Source organism: Achroia grisella, unplaced genomic scaffold (genome assembly GCF_030625045.1).
Source record: "Achroia grisella isolate CSIRO2021 unplaced genomic scaffold, CSIRO_AGI_Agris_v1 utg157, whole genome shotgun sequence".
In the NCBI taxonomy this organism is placed as follows: Eukaryota; Metazoa; Arthropoda; class Insecta; order Lepidoptera; family Pyralidae; genus Achroia; species Achroia grisella.
The window spans coordinates 1,020,827-1,046,893 of record NW_026712653.1 but is presented as its reverse complement, the minus strand read 5'-3'; the positions used below and the strand labels follow the sequence as shown (position 1 = coordinate 1,046,893).

General features: G+C 34.4%; 1 protein-coding gene across 2 annotated transcripts in view; it reads right to left on the bottom strand.

Annotated features, from left to right (window-relative positions):
* Positions 1–26,067, bottom strand: part of LOC131841043 (protein tiptop) — a 455,231-nt gene that overhangs the window by 395,571 nt on the left and 33,593 nt on the right. Inside the window, exon 1 of one of the 2 annotated variants that reach the window (XM_059189276.1) lies at positions 5,385–5,843. The exons of the other annotated variant lie outside the window; for it this stretch is intronic. The gene's annotated coding sequence lies outside the window, so the exon portion shown is untranslated. Of the gene's footprint in view, positions 1–5,384; positions 5,844–26,067 lie in introns of those variants that run through there. 2 annotated transcript variants of the gene reach the window in all.

Sequence of the window (26,067 nt, the reverse complement as noted above, 5' to 3'; positions counted from 1 at the left end):
ATAGTATCAGGAACTTTATTATCTTTCGTTCTTCTTGTGATGAGACAGCTTTCCGAACGAGCGGTAGATTAAAAAAAATGTAATGACTATTCAAAAGTGCTTCAATGTAAGTTTATTTGAATAAATGATTTTCTATCTTCTATCTTCTTCTTCTTCTATTATAAATTTTAATAAACATAGCAGTTCTATTATTTTGGTACAGTGATGTTCTCGGGATAATATCTCAAACTAACCTCTCTGCATTACGAGTGTTACGTGGATATATATCTTTGGCTTTCGTAAAAAGTTCCTGATGCCGTTTAACATCATTACAGACTTCCAATATATACATTGAAGGTACATATATTAATACTCCAAGTTTGATAAAAAATAGCCTACAGGACTTTAGATACCCCGTAGGGTGGTGCCGCATATTGCCCTCAGATTTGCCATATAGAATATGTATGTAGTTCATGTAAGTGTATCTAGTTTAATACATATACTGTCCTCAATTTGTCAGAAAAAAAATTCAAATGTGTTATAAAATATTTTCTTTGTAAAAAAGATAATAAAATTGAAGAATTTATAAATGATAATAATGTTTTAGTAGAAAATGTCTAACTTAAAATTCATAGCGCTGACAATGTTATCTGATTGAACAGAGATTAAGTGCGTAGCGGTTTCTATGTTGATTGTCGCATGCCTAATCCTTGTGGTTAATTAAATATATGTAAATCAATATTTATTTAAAATATAATATTCAATATATTATTAATATATATATTCGGAATGCAGACTCATCACAAGAAGAATGAGCAAGAAACTTGTGTGTTGCTTGCTCATTCTTCTTGTGATGAGTCTGCATTCCGAATGAGCGATAGAATCAAAACACTTGACTATTCAAAAGTGCTTATATTAAGTTTATTTGAATAAAGATTATTTCTATTTCTATCTATATAATTATTATAGTTTACATATCTATGTATTTGTATCAGTTATCTAGTTCCCATAACACAAGCTTTAGCTCTAGCTTAACTAGGAACAAGATAGCGCTGTGTGAATTCTCCCGAGATTATTATTATTATTACTTTTTAGCATTCTCCCTTCGATGGGGCGATAAACTAAATATGGTCCTTGCGAGTGGAGACCATCAAACAAGAAATATTAGAAGTATGATTAATTTCTTTTAAATAGTAGATAAAAATTTGCGATAAATTCTAGAGGTGTTAAATATTTTTTTTAATGCTACTGGAATATCGGTCCAGACACCAGTGGAGTCGATAGGATGAGCATAAGGTCAGGTCGGTTAGCCCATCGTTGCAAATTCACTAGGAACCTATCACGATGGTTTCCAGAGGGCACCGAGTGGAGGTCAACCTGACATGGACACTTTGTTAACAATTCCTTCCCCCCAGATGTTTAATATTACAGCATTTTAGAATATAATGAAGGTTATTTGTAATGCTTTTACAACGCAATCAGTGATAAATCATTTGCAATACCATCGATAGTCGTGATACAGCAATATAACCTTAAACATTAAAGTAACACAGGCTAAAATTTCATGGGTATGAAACCGCGAGCACAGCTTGTTAATATATCTGTATGTTGTATTCCATCCTTTTCGTATTGATACGTGCGTGACTGATCTAATGACAGACGGACAAATAACAAAATGGCCGCCAAAGTGCGCGCGCGCAACACACCAATGTCAATAGTGACATAAATCAGCCGCCATATTTATTTTGACAAAAGCAATTAATTTGTTTTTGATAGCTCGCCTCGTAAACTGGTTTTATGTTCAATTTGTGTTATTCGACACTAGAATCGACCGTGGTAGACTGTAAAAATCATTAGAACATTTGAAAAACATCAAAAAAATATTTATTCATATATAATAAAAAAAAGTACTAATAAAAATCTTATAAACACTGGTTCTATCCAGATGGCTATATCCATTTGTAAGCTCATATTCAGCGGATCTTGATAAGCAGTGAATATCTCAACATATCCATCCAGCGTTAGATAGATAAGTGATTCAAGAGGAAGTTTTATATATATAATACATGTACACCCGTGTGAATCCGGGGTGGGTAGCTAGTATCTATATGTATGTTTATATATTCGTTCAATAATTATAGAGTCTTATGTGCCATCTACCTCTTCTATATATGTTAGTCCTAACTTACTAGTTATCTGTAAGAAATTGCTTATGTTTAGTGATGTTTTTCTTATTGTAGTCTATGTACCCAATAAAGAGTTTATTATTATTATTATCTTTATATACAAAATGTTGCATTCAAAAGGAAACTTTATGTTATACTAGCTACTCGCCCCAGCTTCGCACGGGTGTACATGTATTATACATATAAACCTTCCTCTTGAATCACTTTATCTATTAAAATAAATTTAAACTAAATAAATTTGTTTAAAATAGTGTAATCATTACACAGTATATAGTCGCTGTCGCTGTCTGTCCGTCCCTATGTATGCTTAAATCTTTAAAACTACGGAACCGATTTTGAAGCGGGTTTTTAAAATAGACAGAGTGATTCTAGAAGAAGGTTTATATATATATAATACTTGTACAACCGTGCGAAGCGAGTAACTAGTAATATTATAAAGCAAGTCAATTAAGATCTTAGTAATATTATAAACGCGTAAGTTTGTTAGTATGAATGGATGTTTGTTACTCGATCACGCAAAAACTACTGAACGGATTTTTCTGAGACGTATCAGAATAACACAAAGGCTATTTTCACGCGGATGAAACCGCGAGCGTAGCTAGTACCACGAAAAAAGACCTGTTTTTATGAAACTAGGTAACCCACGCAGCTTCGTCTGCATACCCGTTTTTGTTTTTGCAACATCTATATTTACAGTTCCGCTCGTATCCGTCATATCTTTATGTTAGAATAGAATAGAAAATCATTTAAACAAATAAACTTACATTGAAAAACTTTTGAATAGACATCACGTTTTTTTTAATCTACCGGAATCATTCGGAAATCTGTCTCATTACAGGAAAAATGAGTGAGAAACTTGCGTGTTGCTCTTTTAAATAATTTTGTTATATATCCTTCTTTAATAAATTAACAATTTGACTTTAAAAGATTTTTTATAATCGGATCAGTATTGGACAATATTCTAAGGAGAGTTCTTACTCTTTTTATCTAGTTATCTCTTTTAATGGTTATTGATTACTCTTGATTATTCTCTTGATTACTCTGGAACTGTAAACAATAGATCTTTCAAATTTTACCGTTTATAAAAATTTGTATAGATTCAAAAATCATTTATTCATTTAGGATTTCTTAGCCGATTATGAACATCAAGTTTTTACATTATAATTTTTTTTCCCCACCATCCAGTTCGGTATATAGATCCAATACATTTAAGTATAAATCCATTATGAAATTGAAACATTGTTGAGAATAAACTCTATTAAAAAATTAGTAGGTAAGTACAAGTACATAATAAATCCTATTTAAAAAAATTATAGATAATAGTACATACTATTAAAAAGAGTTAGGATTTTCCTCAGAATAATATCCATTATATAAATGCATTAATTTCCTGATACTGGTGGGTATTGTTAATTCTATGGAATAATTTTAGATCTGTAGAATTTTTATTATTTTAAACTTTAAACACTCAAAGTAACTTGGGTACTTTGATTTATTGTCTAACGACTATTTTTAATTAATAATTTTTCCAATTAAATAAGTAATAAATAATCGTTTTTTTACTATTATATACATACTATAGAGAGGAAGGGTATGAATAAAGATGACTACCAACAAGGATGAATGGTAGAGAAAAGTAACGCCGACCACAAACCAATGGGATAAAGAAGATACAGATGATTATGAGTATATACCTACTTAAAGACAGTGTTACATTCAAAAGTAACAATTAACAATACATAAAAAAAGTATGCAATAATTATGGCTATAAAATAAATAAAAAAAAATACACAATACTGTACCGTCAGTTTAAAAGAGAATAGAATAGAAAATCATTCATACCAATACACTTAAATTTAATAACAATATATAGGTACTGTAATATTTATTATTTGCCAATGTAATATTGTAGGGAATGAGCACTGCTTATCCTAAACTACAGAATTTTCTCGTATTTAGGGAGCAGAATTTCATGTTATAATTCAAAGATAAATAGTAATATTGTATTGTATTATAAATAAATAAATAAATCATTAACCCATCGCAATACTTAATAACTCATAACAATAAATACATTTGAATAATTCATAATAAAAGAATTAATAAAAATGAAGAATAATTAAGTTCTATTTTCAAAATAAACGGTGCAATGTTTTAAAATAATTATAAACATTTAAGAAGGGTTCTGTTCTAATTTCAAAATGAATGGTGCAATGTTTTAAAATAATCAATAAAATCGAAGAAAAAAACTGTTCTATTTTTAAAATACACGGTGCAATGTTTTATTATATTCTTTATTTCACAAATAATACAAAGATATTATAATTTAGAGATACTGTGAGCAAAGGTGGACTTTTCAAATAATTAAAAAATTTAACGAATGATTCTGTTCCATTTTCAAAATGAATGGTGCAATGTTTTAAACTAATTAAAAACATTTAAGAATAAATCTGTTCTATTTTCAAAATGCATGGTGCAATGTTTATGTCCCGTCCCTGTCTGTCGCCCCGCCCCCGTCCTCCCCGCCGGCCCCCCCTCTCGCCGCGCCGCACATAGCGCGAGCGTGCGGTGTGCACGCGGCCTAATACAACTAAAAATGGCGGCTAACGAAACTTTGTTCAACTCGCAAGTTTCTTACAAATTATTATAAAATTAATAATAATAATAATAATCATTAACACATATATTATTCTATTATGTTATTTAAACATACTGTTTTTAAAGTTCATTATCAATCGATCATTGTAAAAGCAATTAAAGTATATAAAAGCAGATGTTTTCGTGTGTTTTTGGACAACTTAACCCTTCGATTTCTGCATGAAATAATGACCTCATAATAAAAAAAATAACTAAGTTACTTTTTACAACTTTTTTTTTATAACCAATTACATAGTAGTGAATAAATATACGGCATGATGATAAACTGTCATTAGAATGTAAGTAAATTGTATAATTAATACTATATTGAATTAAGGAAATTATTTTTCATTGCGTATCGGATTCAATAAGTTGATTATATACTGCCGACGCATTCCATCGCGGGAACATTACCGAATTCGAAATTCAAAACTTGGGACTGACACGCGGTCATGTCAACAGTTTAAATACACACAACAAAACAAAACACGAGCGTGACACTTAAAAACAAACACTGATGTAGTGACAGCCGTTCAAAAATCTTGAGCAACCACAGCCGTGAAACTATAAAATAATTCTCACCTCCTGTCGCTATGAATATTCTATGACTGGACACGGGACACGGACAGACTTCGGACACGATCCACCTGTCACCATGGGCACCTAAACAAGCAATGCCACTACAGCTTCTCAACTATCCTTTGTTTTCCCAACTTTATTTGTTTTCGACATACGTGAAACGAATTCCTCAGCACGTCAAACACTGTTCGATGTCGTCGAACCGTCCAATCCATCAATAGGTAAATTAAACAGATCAACTGTATTTGTACAGATGGCGACGCAAACACGATCACTTCGGGAGTACGTGCCGTGTCACTGCACTGTAGTTTAACGGGACACTAGAACTTTTGGCACTCGGGACACGGGGGTATCACGTCGCGGAGCGTGCACGTAAACACGTCGCGTAGCGCGAGGGAGCGGCCCCGAGCGACGCAATGCGGTCAGGTCGCGCGTCGCGGCCGGAATGGTCGGGAGCGCGGCGCGGAGGACGACGCTAGCGCCGTGCGGCGCCCCGCGGTACTAGCCGCACTCGGCCGCACGCCGACGTGATAAGGTGCATTCTACGGTGCAACGCGCCGTGCAACCGCCGACCGACATCACTATATCTATTTATTATTTTGCAATATTGTATACACGACTTAATGTCTGATGACATTTTCTTATTCTACTATTGCGTTGATCAGAGATAATAAGACGATGCAATTTAATAATTGTTATTAAGATATATTAATACAGTTAAATAAGGAAAATAATGTATATGCAATAATTACAAAAATGAGCTTATGGATTATATACAAATTAAACTATAATACAATATTGCTGCTAATCATAATAATACTGCATTATTGGAATATTTTAATCTTTTTTTTTATTTATACGTCAATATACAACCTTTAGAAGCGTACAATCAGAAGAATCAGTGAAAATATATTTAAATATCCATTAAATAGGAAATTTTAATTATTTTGAACAGTATACAAATTTATATATATCAATTATACATATACAGTTAGAATTAAAAATAATTATTCATTATAAATATTAGTTTACTAGATATTTCGTTATATTTATAAACATATCTTTATTTTACTAATTAACCTATTATCTATCATTGTATCATAATAATAAATCATATTCTATATATAAAATAAAAATATTATATATATATATACATATACGCATGACGTCACAAGGACAGCGTCTCGAGTTGCGGCTGCAGCGTGGTGTATCGTGCAGTGCACCGGCAGGCTGGTGACCTTGCAGCGTGCAGCGTGCAGCGTGCGGCGTCACGGCGCGGGGCGGGCGGCGCGGGGCGCGGGGGCCGCCGTCTCGCTCGCGGGGCGGGGTCGCAGGCCCCGCCCCCCGCGCCCCGCCCACCTCAACACCCGCTTTTTACCTTTTCCCCGCGCGACTCACTTTCGCCCCGTCTATTGCTGTATTTACGTTTTGTTTTGCAACTTTATGTTGTAGGTTCGAAGTTGATAGTTAATTTGTTAATTTCTGTTAGTTTTATCAATGCAGTTGTGTTTTTTTTTTAATTTTAGTAGATACTTATTATTTTAATAATTAATACGTAAAAAATGTTGATTGAAATGTATTTTTTATATATTTTTTATTTTATAAATTTATACTTTTTTTTTAACATTTTTTAAAGCTTAATTTTTATACAAAATTAAATAATAAATAAATAACCCTGTACAATTAACACAGAGCTTGTGTTATGGATACTAAACAACTGATATAAATACTTAGATATTTTTTTGTAAATACATAATATACCTACATAGAAAACACCCAAACAATCATACTTATAAATACAAATTTTGCACCGTCCGAGTTTGCACCGTGCGAGGAATCGAACCTGCGACCATCCAGTAAAGCGGTGTGTTGAACCGCTAGACCACCGAGACCATCTAAAATAAAATGTATACCTTAAGTTAAAATTAACAAAGTGTTTGTTTCACGTATTAATATATACAAAAGAAGTACCTAAGGGAAGATCTTTGTCTTATTGGACTATGATAACAATGGAGTAGCTGGCTCAAACTGGATAGTACCTACTACTTCAAAACAGAGACACATGGGCATCATTGCAGGAGACCTTTACCCGATGGGGTTCTTGCTGACCAAATATATATATATATATATTATATATACTTGGTCAGCTACTATACTAGCTACTAGCTAGACCCGCGACTTCGTCCGCGCGAAATAGTGACCTTGAACAAATAATAAAATAATATTTAATAATCTAACCCAATAAAATCATCAATAAAAAAAGTTTCATCGTTTTAGCTTAAAAAATAACGAATTTCCATACAACCCTTTCATCTCCCTTTTCAACCCCTTACAACCCTTTAAAAAGTAGCCTATGTTCCTTTTCAAGGTCTAAGCAATTTTTTTTGTTGGGTTATTTGGGTTATCGTCAGATGTAGCACTGCGACCTGTACAGATCTATTGTGCTCGCCCTTTTTCAGAGTTCACTACCTAGACCCGTCAGGGACAAGAATCGAAGGATATTCTTAGGAGCGATGGTTTTTATCTCCTCGGGAAAGAGTGTAAACTTTCCAAAGGAGATATTTCGTTTATGCATGAGTGGGCTTCAACCACATACGATGTGAAGGGGCGTTTCCTCTTCAGTTTGGCAAAATCTGCAGATTCTAGGTCTAGGCTATCTGTGTAACAAATTCCAATCAAATCGGTTAAGTAGTTTTGCCGTGAAAACGAGACAGACAGACACAGTGACTTTCGTATTTTTAAATATAAGTAAGGATAAATAATGAAGGTGTTAAATATGAATTAAATATTCAAATGATGGATGGTTTTACAAGGGCAGAGAAAGGAAATATCAAACGAGCTGGACAAAGTAGCACAAAACAGAGAGAAATGGGCATCTTTGGAAAAGAGATAAATAAATAAATATTCAAATAGGATGGATGGACTGTGTGAAAGATGATATGGTAAGAAAGAAAGTAAATACCGAGATGGCTGCAAATAGAGATGAATGGAAGAGAAAAACATATTACGACGACCACAAATAAATGGGATAAGGAAGAAGCAGATGATCATATAGGTATGTAAAAATACATATTAATAACAAATAAATTGTTTAGTAATAATGAATAAGTACCTACATATACTTAGTAAAAAACTTTAATAGTTATAAACTAACAAATAGATACAAAAAAATATATTTGTACTAACGCAATCTTTGTAATCTTATTACTATTATAAACGCGATAGTTTGTGAGTATGGATGTTTGTTACTCTTTCACGCAGAAACTACTAAAAGGATTTTGTTGAAACTTTACAATGATATAGCTTACACATCATATTAACATATAAATTTATCGCGAGTGAAACCGCGGGCACAGCTAGTGTTACGGAAGGATGGACTGTATTAAGGCTGGTTAAAAATGAGACACGTTCCTAGGTGAGGTAAAATAGCTGTAATCAGCTCGCTAGCAAAAATATAAAGACAATATGGCATAAGAAAACAAATAGTATATAAAAACAGAACGTCAAAATATAAAATTTAAATATATATAAAAAACATAAAAACTATCAAAAAGGTTGCCATCGGCAACAGCTAGTATACAAAAGGCAAGGTAAAAAGCCTTTTTTATGTTTATTTTCTTTATTAATACATATCTTAAAAGTTAATAAATGGATGCGGTCATTGCAACAATTAATACGAGTCAAGATTAGTGGCAACTGGAGTCAAGGAGAACACTGCAATAACAAGGTCCGCGACCCGCCGCTGATGACTCTCGTTTGGAACTTATTGCAGCTGTCTCGTGCTCGCATCTCCGTAACTATACCTACACGTGTGTAATTTTAAATACACACATACCTACATTAGGGATGATTGTCTATATGTCGGTACTAGCAAATTTTAAATATTTATATATATTCTTTTGTGGTGTCGCATCTCTGTATCTTTTAGCAGCTTCTAGATACAGTATTATTATTAACAAGGATTAGGCATACGACACTCAACAGTGTCGTATGCCTAATCCTTGTTAATGTAAATCTATTTAAAACAACATTTATTTAAAAGAACAACATACAAGTTTCTTACTCATTCCTCTTTTGTTGAATCAGCATTCCGAATGAGCGGTAGAATCAAAAAAATGTGACTATTCAAAAGTGCTTGTATTAAGTTTATTTGAATAAAGATTATATATTCATGTAACGTGTGCAAGTTTAAATTCCCCCTATATAAGTTTAATCCCCTTAGGGGTGAAATTTATCAAAACCCTTTCTTAGGGGATGCCTACGCCATAGTAGCTTTATGCATGCAAAAAGTCTCAGCTCGATCGGTTTAAAATTGACAAAGTTTCTTATAAACTTTCACCCCCTATTTTATCCCCTTTGGGGTAGAATTAATCAAAATCCTTTCTTAGCGGATGCCTACGTCATAACATCTACCTGCATGCCAAATTTCAGCCCGATCTGTCCAGTGGTTTGGGCTGTGCGTTGATAGATCACTATGTCAGTCAGACACCTTTGAGTTATATGATTATGGATGTCAATGTCTATATATTTGTTGCCTTAATAAAAAACTAACGGATAAATACGTATATATTATTGTGATACAAGCATACCTACTATTGTTGATATAAATTCTAAGGAATTATTCGGTTTAACACAAGCTGCTAAATTTCAACATCTCACTACCAGAGCTAAAACCCCATCTTTGGATCAATGGCGGTCCTCCACAGTGCGTTTTACCAGAAACTTTTTGCCACGCACAACCACATTGTGGAATCACCTTCCAGCAATGGTATTTCCGAACCGATACGATATTGAAACCTTTAAGAAAAGAGCTTATTCCTTCTTACAAGCAATGCACTTGCAATTCTCTTGGTGTTGGGGGTGGATGGTGGCGGTAATCACATACCATCAGGAGAGCCGCAACTAAAATTACCTAAACCACCACCAACCAAAAGTGATCTTTTCCCATCTTTGCTCTTCAATCATTTTCTGTTTTTATCTAACGATTTAGCTGGCAGAGAATGCCATGTGTGGCTCCACAATTATACATATATTTTAAATAATAAAATAAATAATAGACATATAAAAACATCCTGAACAATATTAACAATCATACTCATTAGTACGTTTGTATTGTTGCGAGGAATCGAACCTGCGACCATCGGAATTAAGCGGATATGCTATACCGCTACACCAAAAGTTTCCCCAATAGTAAAATGGAAGATGTAAACATAATCTGTTAACTTCCTAAAACTCAATAAAAATATCAAATAACAGGTCACCTACAGACATCATCCCACGATACAAAGTTACAAACAAACAAACAAAACCATACGTCAGCAAGCATTCACCTGTCCATCAAATCAACACAAATGTCTTCATTCTAAAAAGCATTCTATTCCCTTACGACATAAGATTAAAAATCGTGTAACAAACACTCGTGGATCAGTGCTATACGCATATATATAGGTTCAAACCTTAATATGCTTTGTGCTACACGAGATAAGGTTCAAAATTGAGTGGTTTATTTGTGTAATAGTATTACAGTTGGCGTGTAATTTCGGCTCATAAAATTGCCAATTTCCATGATGGATCTGTCATCAGGATGTACGCTTTATGCAGCGTTTTATGGCTACAAATTATATAGCGGGCGCTGCGTACGCGCAGTTCCTAGCAATGATCAGCTCGGGTGTCAATCAAAAGTCAATCACAAGGCGATCCATGCATCCAATAATTGTACACGGACAGACAGACAAAATTCTGGAAATTGAAATTAAAACTGTATGTTGTTTCGTAGTCACTATTGATGTTAAAATAATTGTAGACGGACAGACAGAAAGCTCTGGAAATTGAAATTAATCAGACAGACATAAAGTTCTGCAAATTAAATTAAACAGATAAACAGAAAGTTCTGGAAATTAAACAGACAGACAGAAAGTTCTGGAAAATTAAATTAAACAGACAGACAGGAAATTCTGGAATTTAAAATTAAAACTGTATCTTATTTCGTAGTCACTATTGATGTTAAAGGGTGCGTTTTGGGGACAGACCTCTCTAATTCGGGTACAGGGTGTTTTTTTTTATTTCATTATACACTTTCACGGGTATTAATTTCCGGGTTTTTTACAACTGGTTTTAATACAATTTTAATTTTATGGTATTTCTTAAATCTGGATAGTGCATGGTCTGTGGGTAAAGAGTGTTTTGTGACAGACCATTGTACAATGTTTTCTAATTTTGAACCATATTCTTTTATATACAAATTTTGACTATAGTAAAGGATTGGTGAAATATTTATTTTGCCATAAACGACATATGTTTTTGGTGAGTGAGAGAAAATAGGTAAAATTTCCCAAATGGTTACCACTCACCATCAAGTGGGTCGTCAGTCTAAGTACTTGTTGTTACCGTAGGTATGCTTGCTAAACCGATAGACCAGCGGTTTTATATTTAACCATTTTTATCACATCTTACTAATATATAATAATATACGCTAAAAATTTGTGAGTATGGATGGATAAATGTTTGTTACTCTTTTCTAATTTTGAAGAAACTTTACCGTAATATAGCTTATACATTAGAATAATACATTTAAAAAGATATTATGTAAATATAATGATAAATGTCAAGTAAGTATGATGCAGACGAAGTTGTGTGGGTCAGTTATCTATCTATACATCTATACATATAAATAAAATTGGAGTGTCTGTTTGTAATATTGAAATAACCGTTTTTTATTACATGCATATGAATATAAACACGGTACATACAACAAAATAACATCTTTTACAATTTTTGTCTGTCTGTTTGTTCCGGCTTATCTCTGAAATAGCTGGACCGAATGTACAAGAATTTATTGGCAGGTATCTAATGTAATAGGGCTAACTTAGGCTACTTTTATTTTAGAAAAATGAAGTTAAATTCCACGCGGACGAACTCGCGGGAATAGCTATTATTATATATAAATGTTGCACTTTCCAACTCTGTAACTGGTAACAGCGACCGTTTACTATACAATTCCTCATAGTGGTAGGACATGTCGATAATACCAACACGGCACAACACGTCGGAAACTCCTCGAAACGGAAACAGCATCGGAAGGGCAAAGTTGCATGCAACCTCGTTTAATTGCCATGCTTACTGTACCCTCCGTTGCACAGATAATAAATACGGTCTTCGCACGCACTCATACCACCACCACTTAATTGACTGTTTAGTTACGTGGCTCTCAAAGTTTGTACGATGCACTTAAATTTTATCTTTAGTTCATTAAGGAATCCCTTCCCTTTCTCTGTCCTTGTAACACTCATATGTAGGATGTGGACGATTATAAGGGCAGAGAAATTTGGTTGGCTACTTTAGTAATCTCGGCTCTATGCATAAAAGCTCAAATGAGAGACTGAATGCGGAAAATGGAGTCCAATTTACAAGGGCAGAGAAAGGAAAGATCAAACCAGTTCACCAAACGAGTAGTCGGCTCAAACTGGATAAAGTAGCACAAAACAGAGAGAAATGGGCATCTTTGGAGAAGACCTTTACCCAATTTGGGGTTCTTGCTGACTAAATAAATATATATACAAATAGAAAGTTGTTACATATAAATGTGGATGGTTATAAGGGTAGAGGAAGGCCGAAAAAGAGATGGATGGACTGTGTGAAAGATGATATGGTAAGAAAGGGAGTAAATAACGAGATGACTGCGAACAGATATGAATGGAAGAGACAAACTTATTACGACAACCTCAAATAATTGGGATAAGGAAGAAGCAGATGTTTTTTTTTATAACGCAGGAGACATAGGAGCATGCGGCTCACCTGATGGTAAGTGATTACCGCCGCCCATGTGCACACGCAACTCCAGGGGAATTGCAATTGATGATTATATAAGTATGTATTTGCTTCTTCGTTTATTATATATAGCATATCTATTAATTATATTAGTTCTTTATTCAAATAAACTTACATTAAAGCACTGTTGAAAGTTAGTGTCTTTAGTTAGTTATGAATCTACCCACTAATTCGGAAACTGCCTCATCAGAAGAAGAATGAGAAAGAAACTAGTGTGTTGCTCTTTTAAATAATTTAATTGTAACTTTACATTTTTAAATTGGAATGTGTGAATGCATAGTACCAACTGGCACTAATTCTTCTTTTAATTCTAAGTTCTTCCGGTAACTTGTAAAGTATCACAACTTGGTTCTACTAACTAGTACTAATTCTTCTTTTAAATCTAAGTTCTTTCGGAACCTTATTGTAAAGTATCACAGCTTTGTTGAACAGGGTGTTATTACATTTAGCGTAGGAATTAAGTGATCTAAGAAGATCCATTCTCCTTCTTTTCAAACCTTAATTCATATAAGCGTTGATATGGAGGATGTTATTCGTGATTAGGCTTTACGCTTACCATCAAGCAGCTTGTTTAGCAGTGCAGGCAATCTAAAAGAGGTGCTACATAAACAGTACAAAACAGGAATCTGATAGTAATATGAATAAATAATTCAAACCTAGTCACAACTATAAGATATTAGCACGGTGTTGTTTTAGTACAGATTCCCATATTTTAGTGTGGACACATAAAACAATGTGACGTACCTGTCACATTGTGTCGACGCTTGTCTGCATTCGTGTTATGATCAGGGTTGTCAACTTAATTATTTATATTTCTATTTTAACTGGTCCCGATTTCGATGCTGGTACAAATGTTGTGGAAATATGTAATTTAATTATTTGTAACTGAAGAATGTTTTAATGGTAAGATGGTAGACAGGGATGTGACATATTGTATAATTTTGTTTTGATTAAAGAATACAAAAATAAACTTTAAATATAGTAATATCAAAAGAGTTTCTCAATAACAAACTCTTCGTCATGGGCTTTGAGTCGACCCGTTGGGAGGTCTTTAATTATATAATTATAGTTAATATTTCGTTTATATAATGTTTGCAAATGTAAACAATCGTAAAAAAAGACATAAAAACATGTTGAAAAAACGTTTCTTAGTGTGGATACAATAACATACAACGTAACAACCTCTAGCGATGCCCACACACTAAAGTCGTATCCATCAGGCAGGAGTTACCTTTCAGCCGCTCCATATGTCCTACCTTTGGTTTGTAGTGCCATCTACACTCGCCCCCTATCGTCCGGTGAAGCTGTAAAGGCCAGCTGCGGCCAACAACATTAGAGTAGTCCTAAGAAAAGTTTAATGTACGAAATTGAGTGATAATTCGAGTAAGCTCGAGACTTTTGAGTTATTTTGTACTGATTTTGAGTTATACGAAATTGAGTGATAATGTTTAATCAGTAATTTTTAATCAGTACAAAATAAAATAAATGAAGTCGAGAGACATCATTTATTTTATTTTGTACTGATTAAAAATTTGCAAAGTTGACAACCCTAGTTATGATGTAGTATCTAGTGTGAACGCTGCTTGAACACGACCGTGTCACTGACGTCTTATAGAAATTCCGTAAATATAGCACGCAAATTCAATCAAAATAAATATATACATATATTATTAGAGGAATTGAACCCGCGACCATCAGAAGTAAGGCGGTGTGCAACTGCTAGACCATCGAGGCTGTATTCATGACGATGGTCTGGGTATTTTCTATGATATGTATGTATTTACAAAAAAATGTGACTGCAAATTTATATCAGTTGTCTAGTATCCATAACATAAACTCTGCTTAGCTTGGGACTAGATGGCGCTGTATGAATTGACCTGAGAAAAAAAACCAGACTAACCACTTATAGTGAGATTGGTGGTCACTCTAGTCCCACGAATTTGAATTTAAAAATAAATTTATATTACTGTAAACAATATTTGAAAATAATACGAGCTGAGTTTCTTGTCAGTTCTCATCTCGAAATCATTCCGAACTGGCGGTAGATTTGACATATCATATGAGTCTGTAATAGACCTACATGAATAAAGATATTCTAAATTCAAAATTTAGAATTCAAAATTCAACAAATTCTAAATTCAAAATTCAGAATTTTTTGAATATTGAAAATGAAATCCGGAAGTTTTATTTAAAAAAAGATCGTTGAGTTCTTAGATGATTTTATTTTGAGGTGCAAATCTACATTTTCATTTCAAAATATTATTTAAAAATGAACCTGTATTATTGTAAACATGTACAACATTTATTTGAAAAGAATACGAGCTGAGTTTCTTGTTAGATCTCATCTCGAAATCATTCCGAACTGACGGTAGATTTGACATATCATAAGAGTCTGTAATAGACCTACATGAATAAAGATATTTTGAATTTGATTAGCGAGTATCGAGTAGCAGGTTGTAGGTATTCTACGAAACCAGTAACATACCGTCCCGGATAGTTCTTACTGATGCAAGCTATTGGTATATATTTTATTGTATACTAGCTGTTCCTCCGACTTCGTCCGCGTGGATTTAAATTTATTTTTCTAAAATAAAAGATTTTTAAAAAATAAAATTGCTAAAGTTACTCCTTATTACATCAGCTACCTGTAAAGAAAGTCTCGTCAAAATCGGTCCAGCCATTTCAGAGATTAGCAAACTGACCGACAGACATACAGACGAAAATTGTAAAAAATGTTATTTGGTGTATGTATGGCATTTGTATTCACATGCATATAGTAAAAAACAGTTATTTCAATATAACAAACAGACACTCCAATTTTATTTATATGTATAGATGTTTTTTATAGTAATAATATAATTTTATACATGGCATTAGTCAGAAAAACATTTGCTATCATACTAGTACTGTTTTTGATCTATTATATTCGTCTTTGATTTCCCTCCTATACAATTGGTACGCACAGTTTGAGAACCAGTGTACTGTAATATGACGAGCATAGTCCCGCCTATAAGGTGGACGATTGGAAAACGTTCGTTATGACTACGTAATTAATAATAACAGTTATGCAATTTTTTTTATAATAATTAAATTGTTTTATATATAACATTAGGTACTTATTTGCTCCTATTATTTTCGTCTTTGATCTCCCTCCTTTGCAATGATCTGATACGCACAGTTTGAGAACCAGTGTATATATGTAATATGACGAGCATAGTCTGGGCTATAAGGTGGACAACGCTCGTTAGTGACTACGTAATTACTAATAACAATTATGCAATTTTTTTATCTGTGTTAATTATTAATAACAATTTTTTTATCTGTGTTTTTTTATAATAATTAAATTGTTTTATATATAACATTTGCTCTCATTACTTTCGTCTTTGATCTCCCTCCTTTACAATGGTATGCACAGTTTGAGAACCAGTGTATATTGTAATATGACGAGCGTAGTCTGGGCTATAAGGTGGACAACGCTCGTTAGTGACTACGTAATTACTAATAACAATTATGCAATTTTTTTTATCTGTGTTTTATTATAATAATTAAATTGTTTTACCTATAACATTAGGTACTTATTTCCTCTCATTATTTTCGTCTTTGATCTCCCTCCTTTGCAATGATCTGGTACACACAGTTTGAGAACCAGTGTACGTTGGGTTATGACGAGCGTAGTCTGGGCTATAAGGTGGACAACGCTCGTTAGTGACTACGTAATTATTACCAATAATTATAAGCAAATAGTATTCAAGCGTAAGCTCACTTCCGAACGTAAAGTATAATTTGTACCCACGATAGATAGATACATAGATAGATAAGATTTTTTATCTGTATCATAGTACACACATGTAGGTTTGACGACCTCGGTGGTCTAGCGGTCTAGCACACCGCTTTACGACCGATGGTCGCGGGTTCGATTCCTCGCACGGCACAAACATTTGTACATTCATGAGTATGATTGTTTGTATCGGTTTTCTGTATATATATATATATATATATAATTTTGTCATCACATATATACATTTATCATTGTCTAGTACCCATAACACAAGCTTTAGAGGGTAGCGCAGAGGGTAGAACCACTAGTGCACGGATCCAACCGTTGTCTATGTTATTTAATATTTATAATTATTAATATCGTGTAATTGACTAGTAATACTATATATTTTAATTCTACCAATATTAAAGGTGCGTAGGGAAGTGTAGTTCAGCTGTGTTGGTGTTTTTCTTGCTGGAATATTCATATATCTTAGTGACCACTCTAAAGTACCTACAATATGTCTTCCGTAAATGCCAAATGTGCGGGTTGTTTGAAGAAAATCGACGATAAGCGCTCGTTGTGCTGCAGCAAATGCCATCAAAAGTACGACCTTGTTTGTGCAAACGTTTCGGAGCAGCGCTTCTACAACACCATGTCAGCGGAGCACAAGGCAGCATGGCGGTGCGTTCTGTGTATGAGCAAGCTACGCAGAACTGATAACACAAACACGCCCGTGCGAGAAGCTCTAGATAACGTCACTCGGCGACGTGGAGCTGCTGTTATTAGTCCGGGCAAAGCGCCTCATGACTCGCCGGAGAGCTTACCATCGGTTGGTCAGAATAGTGTGGTGGATAATGGGCCGTCAGAATTTCAGGCGAACTGTCATTATTGCATGAAATTCGCTTGTTCAGAGAGGAGATGGCAGCCACGCGATCTCAAATGAGCATTCTTAATGATTCTCTTAATAAACTTACATCTAGAATGGACCAGTGTGATAAGCGTATAGATCATCTTAGTGCTCGTGTCGAATCTCTCGAACGTCAGAGCACTCAGAGAGGTGAGGACAGAAGCACAGAAAAGCTTTTAGGGTCTATAGAACAATTAAAGACAGAACTCAATGATAGAGACCAAGAGTGTTTATTAAACGACATCGAGATATCGGGCATTATTGAACAGAAGGGTGAAAGTCTGCAACATTGCCATGACTATTGCAAGCAAGTTAGGTGTCAAGTTGGTTGACGAGGATCTGGTCAGCGTCATGCGGGTTGGTCCAATACAGGCGCCGCAGGAGTTTTCATCATCATCGTCTAAAAAAAATCGTTATTCGACTTTGCCGCAGAGTTCTTCGTGATCAACTGCTTAAAGCTGCTCGCGTACGGAGGGTTGCCACCACATCAGACACCGGTCTGCCCGGGCCAAACAGCATTTCTATGTTAACGAAATTGACGAGGGTCAATCGTTTCCTGTTTCGACGGACACGGGAACTTGCTGGGCGCTTCAACTGGCGGTTCGTATGGACCAGCGGTGGTAGAATATTTGAAACAGAACCACGGTACAAGTGCTCTTCCTCAGCGCATTCGAACTGAACAAGACCTTCTTAGGGTTTTTCTGACGCAGTTGGCTCAACTCAAATTCAAAACGAATAAGATAAGTATAAGTCCACTGAAGGTCACTTCATATATCAATATCGGTATCTGTATATCCATTATTTTGCATACACTATTGTTTTGAATTTTATATTATTTGTTCCATTCTGCCGGTGTTGTATAGCATACTAAAGATAAAATCTATTCAATTATTATTATCATAATGTATATACTTTTTATTGTATTATCCATATATTCACATAATCTGAAACAATACAGAATCAATATAACTACTTATTTCATGTATGAACTATTCAGCGAGTATAAATTATTTATTAATTGTTATTTAAATCTGTATTACGTATTACTATTTATTGTATCAATAAGTGCACAAAAGATAGTACAGTTTCTACACTATACTAGCCTCACGCAAGTAGTTACTGAGCCAACACACTTGTCAACCGACACTGAAACGCTTATTGACCTGGTGTGTACTAATGCACCGGTCCGCAGTATTTCGAACAATTTTATTAGAGGTTCCTTAAATGCGATGATTAATTTTGAGCTCACAATAAAAAAGTGTAAAATGCCAACTAAATATTTTATACTTACCCATCAAGGATATCAACCTGGAATATTTTAATCTACATTTAAATTCTATACATTGGGAATATATTAACAGCCTGCCTTGTGTCGACTTGATGGTCGACACTTTTAACTCGATGTTGCTATTCCTTTTTGATGGACATGCTCCTGAAAAAAGGATTAAAATTAATGGCAAACATTCACTACCATGGGTAACCGATACCATCAGACGTATGATTGACTTGCGTAATAAAGCACTGTTAATGTATAGGAGGACAGGATTGGAGGTACATAATAGATATTATAAAGACCTTAAAAATCTCGTTCACAGTAGTATTGATCGGGAAAAGCGAGCTTACTATAATTATCATATAAACTCTCAACAAAGTAATGGTAAAATTTTCAAAAAAGTTAAAGGAAAATATTTCCGTGGACTCCACTAAAAGTGACATACTACCGTTCTTCTTCAATAACCCCGATAACATTAATGCACATTTTTTAAAATGTACCTAGGACCAAATAATGTAATCTTTATCAAAACTCACTTATTTGAGTTTCATAGGTATGGTACAAACTTTTCAATTGCAGCCGGTGTCAGAGAGTGATGTCGCTAGGTATATCTCGGCAATAAAATCTAATGCATTGGGTAGTGATCGGGTGAGTGGAGACATGATACTACTGACTCTTCCTCGTACACTAGCAATTATAACCAACATAATTAATAAATCTATTGTTACGTCAAAAGTTCAGTCAATGGAAACATGCATTGGTTACTCCTTTATCCAAAATTAATAATCCTGCCGAGTTTAATGATCTCAGACCTATAAGTATACTATCCTTTCTGTCCAAAGTCTTGGAGAAAGCCGTTCATACTCAGTTGCTGAAATACGTTGAAACAAACAACATCCTGCCAAAGTATCAGTCAGGATAAAAGGTAAAAGCACTACCACTTTTTACTGGATGTTGTAGATAATATTCTTAAATCACAAGATGTTGGTAATGGTATATTTATCGACTACTCTCGCGCTTTTGATTGTTTAAATGTACCTCTTTTGCTTTCTAAGCTGACATATTATGGTTTGGATCGGCACTCTGTGGGATGGTTTCATAGTTACCTTAGCAACCGATACCAATCGGTAAAAATACAAAAGCTGGATGGTTCCTACTCAGTGTCGGAGCCCAAGCTGGTAGACCGTGGAGTACCTCAGGGTTCGATATTGGGCCATTTTCATTATTTATTGTGCTGACATTGAAAATGCAATAAACTATTGTAATTTTCATTGTTACGCTGATGACATACAAATTTATATCTCTGCAACACCCGCTGCGATTACTGACGCTGCTCATAAACTTAATAGGGACTTGGAGAAAATTGCTGCCTGGTCACAAGAAAATGCATTGGTTATTAATCCTAACAAAACAAAGTATATGATTCTTGGATCAAAAAAACAAATTACTGACATAATAAATAAAAATATATATAGAACGAGTTGAAGAAGCGCGAAACTTGGGGATTATTTTTGACAGTCGGCTGCGATTTGAAAAGCATATTTTAAATGTAGTACAACAATGTTTTTATCGCCTTAAGGTCCTATATAAAATTCGTAATTTATTATCGGAAAGAGTTTGATTACACTATGCGAATCATTAATCCTATCCAAATTTAATTATGGAGACATTGTGTATGGACCACGACTATTGGCTAGAACTCAACGCCTGACTCAAAGAGTGCAAAATGCATGTTGTCGTTTTTGCTTTAATATTCCCCCCCGAAGCCATATTAGTCCGTATTTAAACAATGCTTCAATTTTAAATATGGAATTGCGAAGACAGTTACACCTGGCTAGTCTATTGTTCAATGTAATAAAAAGTGAACTAAATTTCTCTTCTCGTATGTATGGATGCAGATTCATTTGTTCGAAATTATCATTTCAAGTACACAGAACTGTGGCATTTACTGGCAGCTTCCGCTACCAAGCAACAAAATGTTGGAACAACATCCCGCCGCCATTTAGGCATATGACTACCGTACACAGTTTTAAAAAACATCACAAAGAATACTTATTAGAAAAACAAATTTTAGGCATTCCACAGAAATTTCTTGGCTAGCGGTTGTAATCTCCGGTAAAGGTTCTTAAAAAAAAAAATTGTTTTTTATTTCTCTATGTTACTCTTATTAATATTTTCTTTTTTTTTTTTTTTTTTTTTTAAGAACCTTTACCACTCAGTTAAAATTATATGAAATTATACTCTGAACTATTTACATTATTTTTATTATAAACACACCACACAGACAATCACTAATAATATTGCTCCTTTTTATTTTTTATTTATTTTAATTATTATTTTCACGTACCCTCAAATGGGTTGAAGCTGAAAATCAGTGTTTTGTTCCCTGAACAATGTTCCACGCTGAGCTTCGACCTTTTTGTATTGCTACAGATCACACATAAAACACAATTTTATAAATCTTATGTTGTATTATGTATTTTTATATTCTTATGAACATGTTATGTGTGTGACTAGTAACAAACAAATAAACGATATATCTATCTATCTATCTATCTTTAGCTAGCTTAACTTGGGTCTAGATGGCGCTGTGTGAATTGTCCTGAGATTATTATCATTATTATGTGGTTTAATTACAAGTTGTATACTAGTGAATTGAGTCAACGGTATCTTAAAAAAATAGCAATTATTTTGTGACAGACTCAAAGTATTGGCTTTGCGACGAGGCATTGTATCTCTATGTATTTTCTACCTCAGATATCACCGTATTTATTTAACTTTATTATATACTAACTGCTCGGCCCGACTTCACCCAAAACTACTGGAATTGTGTTTTATTGACAAATAAAATATTATTCAAAAAGTGGTCTTATGTATATTATGTATACTAGTTACCACGGCTTCGCACAGGTGTACATATATTTAACATATAAACCTTCCTCTAGAATCACTCTATGTATTAAAAAAAACCGCTTCAAAACCTGTTACGTAGTTTTAAAGATTTAACCCATTCCCACTGTCCTATTTTCAGGACACTACATTTAATTATATTTTTCAACAAACTATATATTTATACAATAGCTACTAATGAAATTTGCATTTTCAAAATATTTTTTCTATTGAAATTTACATTCTTTAATACATATTATAACTTTTTTTTAATGTATTAAGACCTTAATCCTATTACATCGATGCTTGGGAAGTAATGGGTTAAGCATACATAGGGACGGATAGACAGCGGCAGCGACTTTGGTCTATACATGTAATGATGGAACACCAAATTCTAAATTGTTCCTCACTATTTTTAAGTAAATATTAATCACTTAATAGACGAGGAAAAATGTTAGGACACTTGATACGGCACGATGATTTCATGAAAATTATTATTGAGGGGAAAATAGAAGGAAAGAGGGGGAGGGGAAGACCAAGGAATAGCTACATCAAACAAATTGAGGACAAAATGGGAGTCGTGTCGTATCAAGAATTAAAGAGCATGATGGAAGATCGCGGAAAGTGGCAAGAGCTCCACCGACAAGAGCGTAGCTCTTAAATTATGAATTAATTAATTAATCAGTTTACATTACATTTGTTTTTTCTGAAAACTAAACTTTCCAAATTTCCGCAGTGTCTCAAGACGAAGGTTTAGGACCAATGTGTGTTGCCAGTGATGACTTAGGGCGCAGAGACGTGGTCGCTAACTATGGGCCTCATGAATAAGCTCAGAGTCACTCAGAGGGCAATGGAAAGGGCTCGGAGTTTCTCTGCGTGATCGCATCAGAAATGAGGAGATCTACAGAAGAACCAGAGTGACCGATATAGCCCGAAGAATTGCACTGAAGTGGCAATGGGCAGGGCTCGTAGGACAGATGGCCGTTGGGGCAATAAAGTCCTGGAGTAGCGACCACGGACCGGAAGACGCAGCGTGGGAAGTCCTCCAGCAAGGTGGACCGACGATCTGGACAAAATGGCCAGAATAAGAAATGAGGAGATCCGCAGAGGAACTAGAGTGACCGACATAGCCCGAAAAATTACGACACTGAAGTGGCAATGGGCATAGCAAAGCTTGTAGGACAGATGGCCGTTGCGGCAATAAAGTCCTGGAGTAGCGACCACGGACCGTAAGACGCAGCGTGGGAAGTCCTACAGCAAGATGGACCGACGATCTGGTCAAAATCGCTGGAAGGCATTGGACGCGAGCAGCGCAGGACCGATCGTCGTGGAGATCTTTGGGGGAGGTCGTCTTCCGGGCTGCGATGATGATGATGATGAAACTTTGCTACCAACGTTTCTACTAAAATGAACAAAAATTGTGAAAAAATGTGTAGACATTTTTTCACAATTTGTATTTTTTGTTATTTCAGTAGGAAATAAATACTGAGGAACATTGCTAGAAAATACTTTAATCTATTTAAAAAGTCTTCTAAGGTAACAGTAGGATAGAGAATTCAAAATATTCTTCGTTTTGACGTCGGTTCAAAGTACTCCATTCCATTATGACATAACTAAATTTAAAAGTCGTTACGTAACATTGCGCTGTGAATATTAAGGACACATTTTAATTCGTCTGGTTATCCTTTACACAGATTATGTTTGCCATAAAGCACAAAATTACGTTTATTGTCTTACATTATGTCGGATCTCCTAATCGTCTAAATCCCATTCTAATAAAGCATGATTAGACTACGGTTTATGATGTTTACACGAGTTAAATGGATATCTACTTGTTAATACATGTTAATAATAATCTCAAGACAATTCACACAGTGTCATCAGTTCCAAGTTAAGCTAAAGCTCGTGTTATGGGTACTAGATAACTGATAAATACTAGATTTTTTACATACATACATATTATACATAGAAAACACACAGACCGATAGAAACAATTATACTCATGAGTACAATGTTTGTGCCGTGCGAGGAATCGAACCCGCGACCATCGGAAGTAAGGCGGTGTGCCAATTCGCTACATTACCGAGGCCGTCAATATAGTAATAATAATATTAACATAAGCAGGCCCCTTTTCCCCACTGAGCGCACTGGGCGCACTGGGCACGTGGTCAGGGCCCCGCGATGGATTGGGGCCCCCTAGACTAGTCCAGTCCCTAGTCCATTACCAAACGATAACCGATAGCTACACTACTCTCACCTGAAAATCAGTCTTAACAAATGCTTACCGACTATGGTCAATTTGTTTGTGATTTTTTTTATAAATGTCTAGCAAGAACTTGAACCCCACATCACATAACGACTTTTTAAAAATATTTTTGCCTGATTTGTTTTGAAAGTAGGGCATCTCAATATTCATCTCTAAAGATTCATGTTCAAAAATGAATTTGTCTGTTCTAACAAAATAGTGCTTTATTACTATGGTCATATTATCCTAATGTGCTGAGAGCCTCTAACAGGTGAAAGACGGCTCTGAACATAGGACGATTCACACAGCGCCATCTAGTTACGATAAGCAGATTTTGTGTTTTTTTAAATGGCTGATAACAGATGATATACCCGCCTGCACTGGAATACGCGGGCTGGACACCTGGATGATAAGATGAGCATGAGGTCAGGTCAGTTAGCTCATCGTGACATTTTACCAGCAATTTATCACGATAATTTCCTGGGGTAACCACGTAGAGGTCAATCTTATATGGTAAATTACTAGCTATGACAAATTCCTCGAACCTCGTGGAAGTAGTAGTACCAAGTAAGAAGCAACAATACCTTCAAATAAAAAATAGAACCTTAAAAATCTGATCACCTAGAAAAAAAATCCGAGGCAACAAACATAAAAAATATTGACTATTATATATGTAGTTTTTGGGTTATAAACCCTAATGGATGACCTCACAAGACTCTATCAAAGTTTCGACACGATGTGATATGGTTTAGGAATATCTTACCTTAATACAAATTTAATCAGTTACCTGATATTGTACCTGGTACATTGGGGGTCATCAGCCACATTACTAATAATCCCCTTGCCACATACTTGTCTACTAATCACATATCTTGTGTTATGGGTACTAGATAACTGATATAAATAATGAAATAACGTTTTTCTATAAATCCATACATGATAGATAAAGAAAACACTCCGATCAATGCAAAAGAGAAAAGCGGCTAATATATCCTATAATGAATAAATTATTTTTGATTTGAATAAATAAAAAAGAAAAAAATACTGAAATATTTTTCTTCTATAAATCCATACATAATATATAAAGAAAACACTCCGATCAATGTAAAAGAGAAAAGCGGCTAATATATCCTAGAATTAATAAATAATTTTTGAATTTGAATAAATAAAAAAGAAAAAAAAACAGAAATATTTTTTTTCTATAAATCCATATATAATATATAGAGAAAACACTCCGATCAAGGCAAAAGAGAAAAGCGGCTAATATATCCTACATGAATAAATTATTTTTGAAAAAAGAAAAAAGTCCAATCATACTAATGAATACAAGAGTTTGCATCGTATCGGGTATCGAATCAGCAACCATTGGAAGAATAGCTGAGCGCTTAACAGCTAGAGCACTGAGAGCGCTCCCAAATTGCTCTCCACTGAGCTCGATTTTGGAAAAAAGTATTATTATTAAGAAAAATAAATCGATTTTATTTATCGATATTAGTATTCCGAGTCATAATCGTTGTCTTTATCCCGTAATTTTAAATCAGTAATCAGTATGACATTATTATGTAAATATTCCATCATTCATTCATTCATAATTTAAGAGCCACATTCTTTTCGGTTGAGCTCTTACCACTTCCCACGATCTTCCATCATCCTTTTTAATTTTCTTTCATTCGTCGCGCGGCACAAAGATTTGTATTCATGAGTACGATTATTTGTATTGGTCTGGGTGTTCTATGTATATTATGTATTTACAAAAACGTGTATAAGTATGTCTGTCAGTTGTTC